Here is a 13255-nt window from a genome sequence, read left to right as displayed (position 1 = left end):
AATCCAGTCCACCCCTTCACAAAGATGGCACCTTTGGAAGCCCACTGCTAACGTAAGCGCTGATCTGCCCCTGACTGGGAAGCTAACCCTCCTGCTCTGCCGCCCGACGAGCCCAGGCGCTGGGGCCTTTCCAGGCGACGTGGAGGCCTCGCCCTCGCCTGCGAGCTGACGGCTCCCAGGCCAATGGGGAGAGGCTGCAGACTTGAAAGACACGCTGCTTAAAAGGCTCTCTCATGTTTCAGCTGGCCATGTGTTTTCTCTTAGTACCCTGCAAGTTCAAATACCTCCGTATAACAGAAGTCAGACTGAAAAGACATTGTGCATAAAATAATTCTTATCCACGTTGGTACAAGCCTTTGTGCTTTTTAAAAGCATATATGAGTAGGCAGGGTACTATTCACGCTACTTGGTGCATAGATTGCGTCTTGTTCAAATTCAGTGATCAAAAAAAAAAAAAAGGCTTGCAAAGGTTTTTTTTTTTTAAACCTGATCTGTAGCAGCACAGAAATATTTAACAACATCCACATCGTTCATAGGTAGCTACCTTTTGAGAAAGACCAGATTTCTCCCTCTTCCCATGCAACACTGCTAACCTGAATGTGTGTGCCAACTGCAGGATCAAGCTCACAGTAATGACACAGTTTGCAACAGCATCCTACTAAGTTCTAAAGCCAATCCCAAATCACAGTTTTTTTCTGAAATAAATCTTTAAAAAATCAAAAATAAATAAATAAAATTGTAGTAGTAGAATCATAGAATGCTAGGATAGTTTTAAGTAGTAGTTCTGTGTTATTGAAGTAGTATTGAAGGATGCAAGTCCACCAGTGACAAGAAATCAGAAATGCACCAACAAGTTGTTTGGTGAGCACACCCCAGTTTAGAAAAAGTGTATGTTACCTCTGATTTTTATTACTTATAAAGGTACTGGTTTTACAGTTTCTTCAATGCACTCAGAATGCCACTACATGTATAACCACTGAAGTAAATCTTCCACACAGAATGAGTAGTCACTGTTACAAATAAGGCAATATTGATTCAACTCAGAAACTGGGACTGCTTGAGGACAACAGCTTAAGACAGAATTTTGATTGAGAGGCTCATATTTTCCTAAACTTTGCTTTCTACCAAGTTATTCATTGTCCATAAGCAAACATTTCAATAGCACTCCTCAAAGTCTTTGCATTTATACTGTAAACTTTGGCACTTGCTCATAGACGTAATTTAAGACGATGTGATAGACTCTGCATATTTGATCTCATTGTCTACCTACCAAGCTAAGCCCATTGCTCACCCATTGGCACAGGAGTTAGGAGACAGCTGAGAGATGTCATCATTGATGATTTTAGGTACTGACATAGCAAAAAATAATCTCCTGGTGGTGACTTTCCAGCCTTGCAGATACATGGTCTAAAACGAAGTATAGACAGACACACAGACTATTCCACTTGGTACCCTCAGCCCAGGGTGGCGTGGCAGGCTTGCTTTAAAGACTCAGGAGAGCGTTTCAGCGCAGGGCCCCACTGTACAGCACTGTCCTTGCTCCACAGCTGTCACATCCTCCCCCTTACAGCCCCAGCATGCCTTTACTGCTCCTGTTTACTCTTTTTTCTAATAAGAACATAATATAATAAGAACAGGTTTGCCCACAGACTACTCCAAACACACGCAGACCTGCACTTAGATTAATGATGCCAGGCATTAGGGATTTAGCCAGCCATCCCCACAGGCTACCAGGACTCGTCTCCCCTAACCAGGTCAGTAGGGCTGGGGAAGCTTCTTTTCTTCTGCGCCACGGAGCACTTTGCCGCTGCATCCACCCGAGCGAACCATACTGCCGCAGCTCACAGCTACCAACAAAGTCTTGCGGAAGGCAGCACAGAGGGTTTCCTATTCTCTACCTGCGGTTTAATTTCCCAGTTTCCCCTAATCAGCTTGTGTAGAGCACCTCACCACTACAACCGTACTTTTCTGAGTACTGAACTCATTCTCTGGGTTGTGCTGTACAGACCGCTCTTAGCAGTCTGGGAAACGCAGACTGCATGACCTGATGCTCTCCTACGGGTTTTAAGAAACTCCAAATGTTGGTAAAACCCATGTTAACATATTGCACCGCATTGTCATGAAAATCTTTATCATTACAGAAAAATTCCAGTGTCATGAGAGAATTTACAATAATGACTTCTATGTCAGAATGGTGTTTTACAAAAGCCTTTTTCACCTGACAAAATTCAACCTACTTTGTTAGGTAAAATGTTCCCAAGTAAAGGCAAGTCTAATTCAAGAACAGCAAACAGGACTAGAGCTTGCATTGCTTGTATCCGAGCCAGAAACAATTAGTTATGTTTATTAATGTATACCTTTACTACTATGTTGAGTCAGACTTCTGTGTGTTTCTTTTGCTTATCCCCCACTTTATATTGTCCATCCTCTCTGCTCACACAGAAACCTGAGACTGGCAGCCGTTAAGAAGTGTGTTAGCTGGAAGACCTAGAGGTGTATTCCAGATTTCATGTATTAAATTCCCTCAGTCTGCTGACCTCTTCTATTCTCAGGAAAAACACAGGCTGCATCACTGAGCAGGACTTCAGAACGATTAGGGACAGGGAGTAGGGACTACTGGACTAGTCAGGGTGAAGATTTTCTTTTCTTTAGAAAATCTGCAAGAGTCATGCTTCAGTTCTCATTTGCAGCTTTTCTGGAGCACAACGTGTTCCGTGTTGCTACGGGTTATGAACATGTGTTAGGGAAATTAAATAAGAACCTAATCCAAGCACCACTCAGTTAATTAATACTGTACAGTTAAACAGGGGTTATAACTGCATGCATGAGAATTAACAAGATTTGTTTGTATTAACATGGTCTTACCTCTCCCAGGTGACAGCAGGGACCATGCAATGGGGATTTATGCTCTGCTCTAGCCGCTGTCACCAGAGGGGCTGGTCAGGGACCCCGGCGCAGGTGACCACGGGGCTCTGATCCCCACCCATCACCTCCAGTGCCCGCTGAGGAAGGCCACCACTCGCTCCCACTATTGAAGCCGACTGTACTTTGCATGGGAGAATTACTGATGGCTTGGCACAGGGAGAGGGGAGATGACCCTCTGGCCTGCTGATTAAATGGACTAGAACTGAACTTGCAACAAAAATAAACACAGCAAGAACACAAATCAGCAACACTTGCGTGACTTCATGAAGACAAAAATCAGATTACTTCAAGATGATCTTTACAATTACGTTAGCAAGTTCAATAGAGCATCAAAGTTGACAGCTGTAACTTTCTGCGGCGAGGAGCCTGCAGAAGGCGGTGACAGAGCTTCTACGGCTTCGGCAATAGTGGGGCTGAGCCCCTCTTCCCTCTCATTCCTCAGCCATTACTCACATAAGCACCATGAAGATTTTTATTATACAGCATTGGGAAGAAAGTTAGGACAGAAATGACAGTCCTGCTTTGTGTTTGGCACTAGTTAGGTGAGACTTCTACTATTTTCAGTTCGTGATTTCCTCCTCCTGCTCCTCTTCAGCTGTCTGCCTCACCAGCCTAGCAATCTCCTACATCTGGAGAGGAGATATACCTGCACTGCTGCCTGCACACTGCCAACAGCAGTGCCTGCAGCCTTAGCGATGGGCTCAGGGTGCTGGCAGCAAAACTGTGGCCATAACTCTCCAATAACAGATGGGGTTTGCTCTCTGTCTGTCTACATGGCTATTTGCTATTAAAAGAAATGATCTTGCTTGCTTTTATCAATTTCAACTGTAACAAGATTTTGCATTAAATCATTTACCTCCAGACACTGGATTTGCCTCTATTACTACGAGTTAAATTTATCCGTTTTCAGGAGCAAGTAGGACAGTAAGTCCCACAGCAATTTATAGATGAACACCACACCAAACACAAGGTTTATACCCTTGAAAGGTCAGTACTACAAATTTGATGTAGACTACACAAGGTTTAGTCAAATGCTACAGGCCACATTATGGGGCAAATTTCTGTAGATTTAAGATGAGGTCCACATATTCTGCTAGTTTTCTCATTTGCAAACATCTGTAGCAGAACACACTGATCTTCCACTAACAAAACCACACAAATGGAGTCAGTTCCATTTGTTTTCCTTATATGGGAAGAACCATCTCTAAACAAATTTAATTTCTGACTCCAAGTGGGATTGAAGATGCTTTTCAGATAAGAAGCGGGAAAATAAAATCGCAAGAGATCACAGAAAATGATGTTGTTATTCCCTTCCTTCAGCATCCATCTAATTTTATGTTTCGCATTGGGGCAGTTTGGCCTTCTCGCAAGACCAGAAAGACAGTAGAGAAACAGCAGTTCAGCGGTGGTTAGACTGCACTCATGTAACCCAGCAATCAGAATTCAAGGGAGAAAATAATTTCCTATCAGAAATATAGACCGAAATTGCCAAGAAAATCTCTCCAAAGCTACAAACCTATCACCATTCATCCATTAGACTTGCGATGAGGACAAAAATCAAAATTGCACCACTTAATAAACCATGGATGGAATATCACACAGAGAGGAAGAAAAGAAGACGTAGCCATGAAGTCAGCTTGAGTTCTACTAAATACTTCATTTTGAAATCACATTTCTAAACAAATCAGAGAAGTAGGTAAAAATACTATTGCATTTACAGCCTACCCACTGTGACATTTTTTTCCAGACAACTGGTAAGATTTTGTATTAGCTACGAAGCCATGTCTTAACAATCTTGTGGATTCACTCATCTCTTCATCCTTGGTGCCAGAACTGCGGTGTGTGATGAACAGCGAGTTGGCTTTGAGACACCATGCATATGACGTGCAGTTGAGGAGGACACCGACCTGGGAGCAAGTGCCTGGATAACTATTCAAACCTTCCTAGCTCCATTCCAGTTTTCATAAGGTTTATACCAGTATTACAGTCTTTTCAAGTTAAAATAACCAAGAAAGGAAAGTTTGAGGGGTGACGTTCCTTGAGCTTTTTCAAAAGTATTTGCCCAACAATAGTGAATTTCTCTCCCTAATATGGGGTGTTCTGCTCCTTTGGCACCAACAGTAGGAAAAGGGAAAAAAGCCTCCACGGTGCGATTTCCTGATTAAGCTGCTTATAACCTGTAACCTTCTTGGTCTATTTTCATCTGGTTTGTTCTGTTTGTTTTTGGTTTGGTTTTTTTTTTTTCCTTCAGTTTCAACTGCTGAGCCCAAAGGAGAGCTGTGTTAGAAATGGATGGCTAGTTCATAGAAACATTATCTCGTGCAGCATCAGAGATTTTCAGACATGAAACCCTCGTCCAGTTTTTTCACACTGGTGGCTATAGCAGATAAAGCATCATCACTAATGCATCACCAGTGTGTTATTTCAACCTCCCAGTTGAAAACAGACTGGTAATTTAATTATCTATTGCCACGAGTCACTTTGTTACACCATGACAATAAAACCCAAAGTAGACTGACTTTTTTTTAATAGAGCTCCAGAACACAAAACTTATGAAGAAATGAGAAACACAGTAAGAGCTGAATCTAACTATAAATGCTGACATATCTCCACTAATAATGATTAATGACTAAGAAAAAGAAAAGGGAGGCTGCATGCACAAATGCCAACCTGAACTGACATTAAGACATACAACTATTTTAAACATTTTCCCTTCTAATTACATATTTCTTACTACTGTAAAATATCCAACATACAAAACCAGATTGGCTGTACTGGCTGTACTGCCTGTCTCAAAAACAGCAGGCAGTCAAATAAGCTCTGAAAAGTTAATTCAAATGCCACAAGTAAAACAGCACTGCCGTTTCTTCCATAGAAAAGCCAAATAAAGCTCATTTACTTCTCTTGTGAGTATAAGGCAAAGGTATTAACACCACAGCAGAGTTGTTCCACAGTAATATGTGAAAAAGGGGACTGAATGCCCAAACCTGCAGTCTCTACTACAGCCTCCAATATTTTTACTTACATTTCAGTGGGAGCACAACTCATTTGATTCATGGAGAGGGCTGTGGCCACACTGACTCGGCTTGTTCACTATTACAAGAGTGACCTCCAAAAGACAGAGCTCAGGAGTGCACTAGTAAATAGCATTCAGGGTACGCCACTTTGTTCACTACTTTCCAAGGACCAAAATTTCTTTTCCTGGGCAGAATGGCTCTTTTTATGACAGCTTTACAACTAATGCACAGCCCACCATATTCTACGTGACCTGAGTTTCACCGTTCAAGTGCAAAAAATGTAAGTTTTAGTATTTCCCTGTTTCACTGACAGGTGTAAATGAGAGCGTGTGCGTGCCACAGAGCATATCTGGACAGAGCTACGCATGCAGGAGTAAAGGCTGTTGGAGCTCTGTGGGTCCACATAGCAGCACGTGTTGTATCAGCACCATGACAGCAGCAGGAGGCTAAATGCTTGTGGTATAGAACATACCAATGTCATTAGCATGACACCAGCACAATGTCCCACTCTGCACCCCACTGCTCAATCCACCCTGATCATGTGTTGCTTCACCTTCGCCCTCCCAGCCCGGCTCCCGGGGAAGGACAACATCTCTGTGGCAGCACAGGAGGTCAGCACGGCTGGAGGGGGGCTGTGGGTCTCCTCCTCTCCAGGAAAACTACCTATTCAAGCCAAAGCTGCTCAGCACACGAATTCTGAGGCTGTTTAGGGTTTTTGGAGGTGGGTGAGGGACAGTTTGGGTCATGCCAGGGGTCCCAGCTAGGACTGCTTTCAGCAAGGCCACATCTGGCAAAAAGCAAGTGCCCAGTGACCACAAACCAACCCCATCCCTTAATGCCACTGACCTCCCATACAAAGAGCTTAATACTGTGTTGTTATTTGGGGATCTCAAGGTGCTCTCTTTGCTGTCAATTATCACGCAAGATCGAAATAGCATCATTTGTCACTGGTGCAATGCCACGTAACACATCTGGAAGCAGGGTGTTGGCAGTGTTTGTGTTATGCTCTCAGTGGGAGACGATTTGCTAGTAGAGATCATGACAGCACTGCTGGAGATGAAAACACCCAAAAAAGTGTCCCTGACTGGCAACTTTTATTTTGCAACATATGTCAAACTCCTGTCTGTGATGTGGCACGACTAGCTATTGTATGATGTAAGTGCAACAGCACATATTTTAACATACAACACAATTGTCTGGGAGAAGTTAATTCAGCTCCCCACTGTGAGATGCATTACGTGATGACCAAGTCCTGAAAAGTGCTCTGGTCCACTTAAACCAGTGCAGTAGCTGAAAGGGCTTCTCACAAGGCAGGGCGCACTGGCAGAAATTTCCAGAAGTGAACTGTAAATGGAAAACCTTCAGACAAACACAAATATTAACCAAACTGGATGCAGAATTACTAGTTTGGGTTGGGCCTCCTCAGAGCGATGAAGCAATTCCCTTAGAAATGCCTCTATATGTTCAGAGCCTGCACTTAAGGCGGATTAGCCATGTTGTCATCTTATGCGAATACCAGTCTTTGCTTGGGAAAATGAATTAAGACCACACCAAAATTACTCCAGTGAAGAGTGCTCAACAGCACTCGTAACCTCAGGGATGCCATTATAACAGCAAAACGAACCAGCAAAACACAGACTGGTTTACCAATGCTGCTTTACTGCAGAGCAAAAATACGGTTTATGAAAGTGAAACACACTAAAGAAATACTTTGCTCAGACCCCAGCATGATGGTGCCATTCCTCAAGACAAGAAAGTCCTTCTTCATCCCTTCCAACATGGAGCTTAGGAAAAAATCACATCTGACGTGAGTCATCTTCTCATTCAGACATTAATTCAGTTTATCCTTGCTGGAAGGATGACCTAACTCCTACCTTCTCCAGAATTTCTCAACAGTGGATCCAGGCACAGGGTCAGAGAGGAGCCGTGACAGAGGTGAAAAGAGGAAGGAAAAACATACACAAACAGACAGAAGAGCGATAATTCTGGAGTTTTCCTCCAGGAAACCACGTGCCACTGCACAGCAACAAAAATAACCCAGGGGTTCCCTCTCTGCTCTGGCTCCCTGTGAGGAGCCACTTTAAAGCTTTTAGAACATTTGCAGAGTTTGAGAGAAATGGTTTTTGTTTAACTTCAGCTACTTCAGAAATGCCTGGGGCCTGAAGAAACATATTTTTGGATTGCTCTTAAAGAACAGGCTGAACTTTGAAGTTTGGGGAATTTTTTTCAGATCAAATGTTAAATTAATAAACACCAACATGACAAATCGGTCTGAGTACTGAGGAAAAAATTAACAATCACTAAAAAAATCTTCTTGGATTAATTGTAGCATATTGTTACTTATGCTAATAATATGTTGATGGGTCTGGCACTGCAAGTCCTATAAGCCATGCTGCATAATGTGATTTTGTGTCCTAATTAAGCACATTTGATATTATTGTCCGTTTGCCCCTACAACGTAAAAGGCATATCATCACCATTGAATAAATACCAGTTTGGGTAATGATGAGATCATGAATAACTAGTTTACTTATGGACCATTTAAGAAATGTGCACAGAAATTCAAAGCATCTGGAATCTAAATTACTTCTTCGTACACAGCCTCTTTATAAAAGAAGTTTCATCAATGCCACTGAATTTACCCTGCACTTTCTTGTTAATTGAGGTGCTCGACTAAAGCGTCTCACGTGACTCATTTATTCTTCACTGTATTGCAAGAAATGGCTGGATAAGGAAACCTTGACTCCATGGGAACTCATGGGTCAGTCAGCTACAAGCCACACACAGGCTATTAATTACAGCTACGTGGTTGCAGAATCATCTGCTAACACTGTACAAACAGGAACAGTATCATGCCAGTATTGCCACATCCACATTTTTGTATTCTCACCTCAATTTTCCTCGCCCTATTTTCAGAAGAAAAAACATGATTCATTCATAATAGGTGCCCTATTAAGTACTTAAAAAGCAATAATGTAAAACAACCTTCGCCTATAAATACTGGTAAACAACAGTTCACTCACCGCTGCAGTTCCTCACCATCCCAGTGAGGTATAGAGGGGAACTCTTACTTTCCTGTAGATTTCAGGGACATTTTTTCAGGAATCTGAGGACTGTAATGCTTCTGCAGCCCAGAAGTGTTCCTACCAAGGACCACCAGAACAAGTTTGCTTCTCACAAGTTAGCTAACTTGTAAAAAGAAAAGAAAAAAAAATACATCTCCTCCATATTCTAGTCTCTGCTCATTAATGCAAGCCAAGCTAATTGTACCAGGACATTCCTACTGCAGGATGGAGCTGAGATGGGAGAGTTCCTACTGATTTTATTCCCGGGAATCTGACACCAGAATCACCTCCCTGAAAAAAGCGGTCCATGCAGAGGGCCAGATCCTCAGCAGGCACTGACGGTCAGGGTGCTTTGATTAACACAACAAGCTCCTGACCCAGAACATCAGCGCCCTGAGGAGGATTCCAGCAAACATCTGTTACCATTAAAGATCGCTGGTTGAGATCTACACCCAGAGAGGGCTAGGGCTGAAGGATTGCATAGTTCCTCTCTGAGGCTAAAACAGCACAGAGATTTGAATGTCAGCAGAGCAACATTTAAGGAAATCAGCTTCAGAATCAGGAATGAGGAATGTGAAGCTATTCATTTAGTGGTTTCTCTAATGCCTCTCCATTTAATATTTGCAAATTTAATATTTACACATGCAAGCCTTACAAAAATTATGTTATGAGGAACAGCTTCTGCAATTTTCATCATAAACAAACAACCAAACTAAATGGTATATATAGCAGGGGTTTACAGCTGGGATCCTATATTACTTCTTAGAGCCACTTATCTAAGATCTGGTATCTATAAAAAGCCTCTCTGTTTGCTATTTACACAGGTGTCCTGGAGCATTATATAATCATGTAGCAGATCAACATAGCCTTAGGATCTCAAAGTATAGTAAAAGTACATTAGGATCATGACATAGAGGGAAAGAGTTGGCTACCATTTGACACTGGTCTTTCATTCCTTCCAGAAGTTCACCTGGACATGGAGGATAGATGTTTTCAGTTCTTCATGAGAATAAGGCAAAGAAAACACATCTTTTCCTAATCTCACTCACCTACTTTTTTTGAATGTAGACTCAAGCTGGCTCCTCACATAAATGTTGAAACTTTGCCACTATTATTCATGCTAAGTAGTTCCACTAAACTTGGCAATAGATCTTCTACAGTAAGGTCCACAAGCCAGGGGTCTTACAAGATCTCTACTTTCAAAGAGTCAGGCTTTAAAACAGTAAAGCCATAATAACTTAAAGTATTCCAAATGTACACCATCAAGGAGGACAATAAGACATGAGAGGTGACAGAGTCCACACAAGGCATAGATGTTTCCACATACTCTCTAACTACAGAGAGGATCAGAAACTACATTACAAATCAAAGCAGATTCTATAATAAAAATGCCCTCCAGAAAAGGCATATATCATCCCTTAAAAAAAAAAAAAATCAACGTGATGTATTATCCATAAAATCCCCCACAATGATTAATCTATCATTTCAGTCAGCCAAATCCTTTAGACACTGTTTGAATCTTAACAAGGTAACAACAAAATCCACTAGAATGTAAGAACAAGGGACATCTTCACTTCCTAGTACATCTGGCTCCATCAGAGCTTACTCAGCTTTTACTCTGCTATAATGAAGACCTTATGTATGAGTAAAGATCTCAGAATTTGACATTTGTATAGAAATATATATTGCATGCAAATGACATGGCAAAGGTAACACTAGTATATCAGACCTTGTACTTACTATGAACGAATTACATCCTTCGTTCATTAAATCCTCCCGTCATTCTTTTCAAAAGCATCTGTTACCCAGGATCTCTACATACTGCCTTGTTACAGAAGACAACATCAGGATGAAGAAACTTCCACCTCTCGTTCCCTAGTCTGTGCACAGTTGCTGCTTATGCCAAGGTGTTGCACCCTCTCCCATAATTTTCATCAGCCATTAAGATTCCCATATATAGAAGGCTGTAGCAAAAAACAAAATTCTTACATAGAATGCAATGCAAATCATAATACTTTTACAAATTAAAAACCAAAATCCTATCATCTATTTTCAGGTACAAGCATGTCCTCATGCATACTGAGGATTGCCAGAGGTCATAACTAACAAGCATTCCATATAATGCATATAGCTAGCAAGGAATTGTTCCCACACTATTATCACCAGCATTTGCCTAGTTGTACACTTACAAATCAAACGGCACTGTGGCTTAAAATGGACATACTGTCTTTGGCAGAAGTTACCATTTGCCTGCTTGAGAACTATAGCAGCACTAACTCTTCAAAAACAAATCTGTTTTGAGACACCTTGAGCTGTTCGTTTTCTTTACAGTGTTTCTTTGGAGCCATTTCTTTGGTTATGGTTTTCCTTCTAGTTCATTAAGTCCTCAAACCTGATTTACTTGCAGGCTCTTTACCCACAAAGGTACTCTGTGGGATGACAGGATCATCAAGGGGAGACTTTCATCCAGAAAGCACAAATGCAGAAATACATAGATCTTCAATTTTACACAAATATCAATCAGCACCAATGAAGACTGCTAACAAAGCCAATGTATTTGCCCACCATAGCTTAGTCTTTCCCCCTTTTTCTTCAGATATTTACTAGTTCATTTCTTGCTGAGTAACAACTTTCTTTTTCATGCTGTGAATCCTATCACCCAAAGGAAAGCACAAAAATACAGCTGAAAAGTATTTCACAGCATTAATGACCTCAATCTCCCTGCCCCAAGTAATGGCCAATTCAAGTTTGCTCAGGGATTACCCTTTGCTCCTCCAAGGTTGCCGATTTACAAAGCAAAGAGATATCTGAGAAGTCCTGAAACGATTTCCCTACCAAGCATTAGCTTTTCTGAAATCAATAGTCATGGAAAGTAAATCCCAGCCTATACTTGAGAAAAGCTGTGTAAAGATGAAATTCCTTTCATGAAAAACAACAGGAAAACCTACCGGCAGATGGACTTGCTCCCCTGGTGGAAAGAAGAGGCAGAAAGCAGCAGCCAAGGCTGTAAGGACTAGCAAGCTGCAGCTGTTGCCCACTGCTAATGAACTGCCAGGGGAGAAGCAGGAGGACGCTCTGGGCAGCAGGTGGTTTCTTAAAGTGGTACTCATAATGCGACTTGTCACGGGAGACCTGGGAGTCACTGGTGGAACTCCACAGAGATTATCACCTTCTATTGCAGGGATCGTTGCCTTTGCTCAGGGTGTGCCTCCCAGAAGAGGACTTTCAAAAAGAAATTCTTTAAAAAAAGTGGAACTTTGGAATGGGCTGCTTTCTAAACACTAAACAAAACCAGAAAGAACTGTGAGCCATGCTATGAACTCTATGCTACAGTTTGCATTTTCAAAATTCCTCGCAATGGATCTGGAATAAATCAGCAATGGGTCAAACCGCTTAAGAAAGTGTTTGAATAACTGCCCATGGAGTGTCCGGGGGTTCTCCGTCAGCTGAGTATTTTGACTGCTGCTGTTCAATTACCATTTGAGAAAGCAGGACTGCTGGGAAAGACAACACAATGTAAACCAACATTGGCTATAAAAGCATATAGTGTACCAATGCACAGCCCCAGTTTCAGAGATGTTACCAAAGGCAACCTCATATCACACTGCTCAATGATGCTTCTAGCCAGCAACGTTCAATACAGCCAAAGGTAAGAGGTCTTCAAGAAATCATGAGAGCCAGAAATATCTAATTTTACCTCTGTAATAGAAACAGTAATTGACAAATCATCTTTTACATTTATAAAATATATGACGAGGAATGTACCACAAGCATTCTAGACTTTCTGTCTGCACTGGAAATCAACTGGGAAATTAGGAGGTATGGCGTAGAAACATCACTACGAATATACTGTATTACTGCTTTTGCAGCTGCAGTCCCAGAATTTGTTTCACAATAATTCAGTTACCCATGTTTAAATAACCAGCCAGCAGAAGAAAGGCTGATATATTTCATATGCATTCTCTTTGAGCAGGGGGGCCTTCACGTCTGGTCGAAAAACATCAGGCTCATATGACACCACCAAAGTCAGGAGAGATGCCTAACCATAACTAAAAGCAGAATTTGGCCAACACAATTGGAAAATACCAGCAAAGTATATACAAATGCACACACGCAACTTCACGTAAAAGCAGAGCATGAGACAGATTGGATTTTTTTTAATCACACCTTTTAAAAAAAAAAAATCCATGTGCTCCTACGTGGTTCATTTATCCCGCTGCAACATAAACAGACCTATCAGAGCCTGTA

Source organism: Opisthocomus hoazin, chromosome 11, assembly GCF_030867145.1.
Source record: "Opisthocomus hoazin isolate bOpiHoa1 chromosome 11, bOpiHoa1.hap1, whole genome shotgun sequence".
NCBI lineage: Eukaryota > Metazoa > Chordata > Aves > Opisthocomiformes > Opisthocomidae > Opisthocomus > Opisthocomus hoazin.
Note: the sequence above shows the minus strand (reverse complement) of the source record.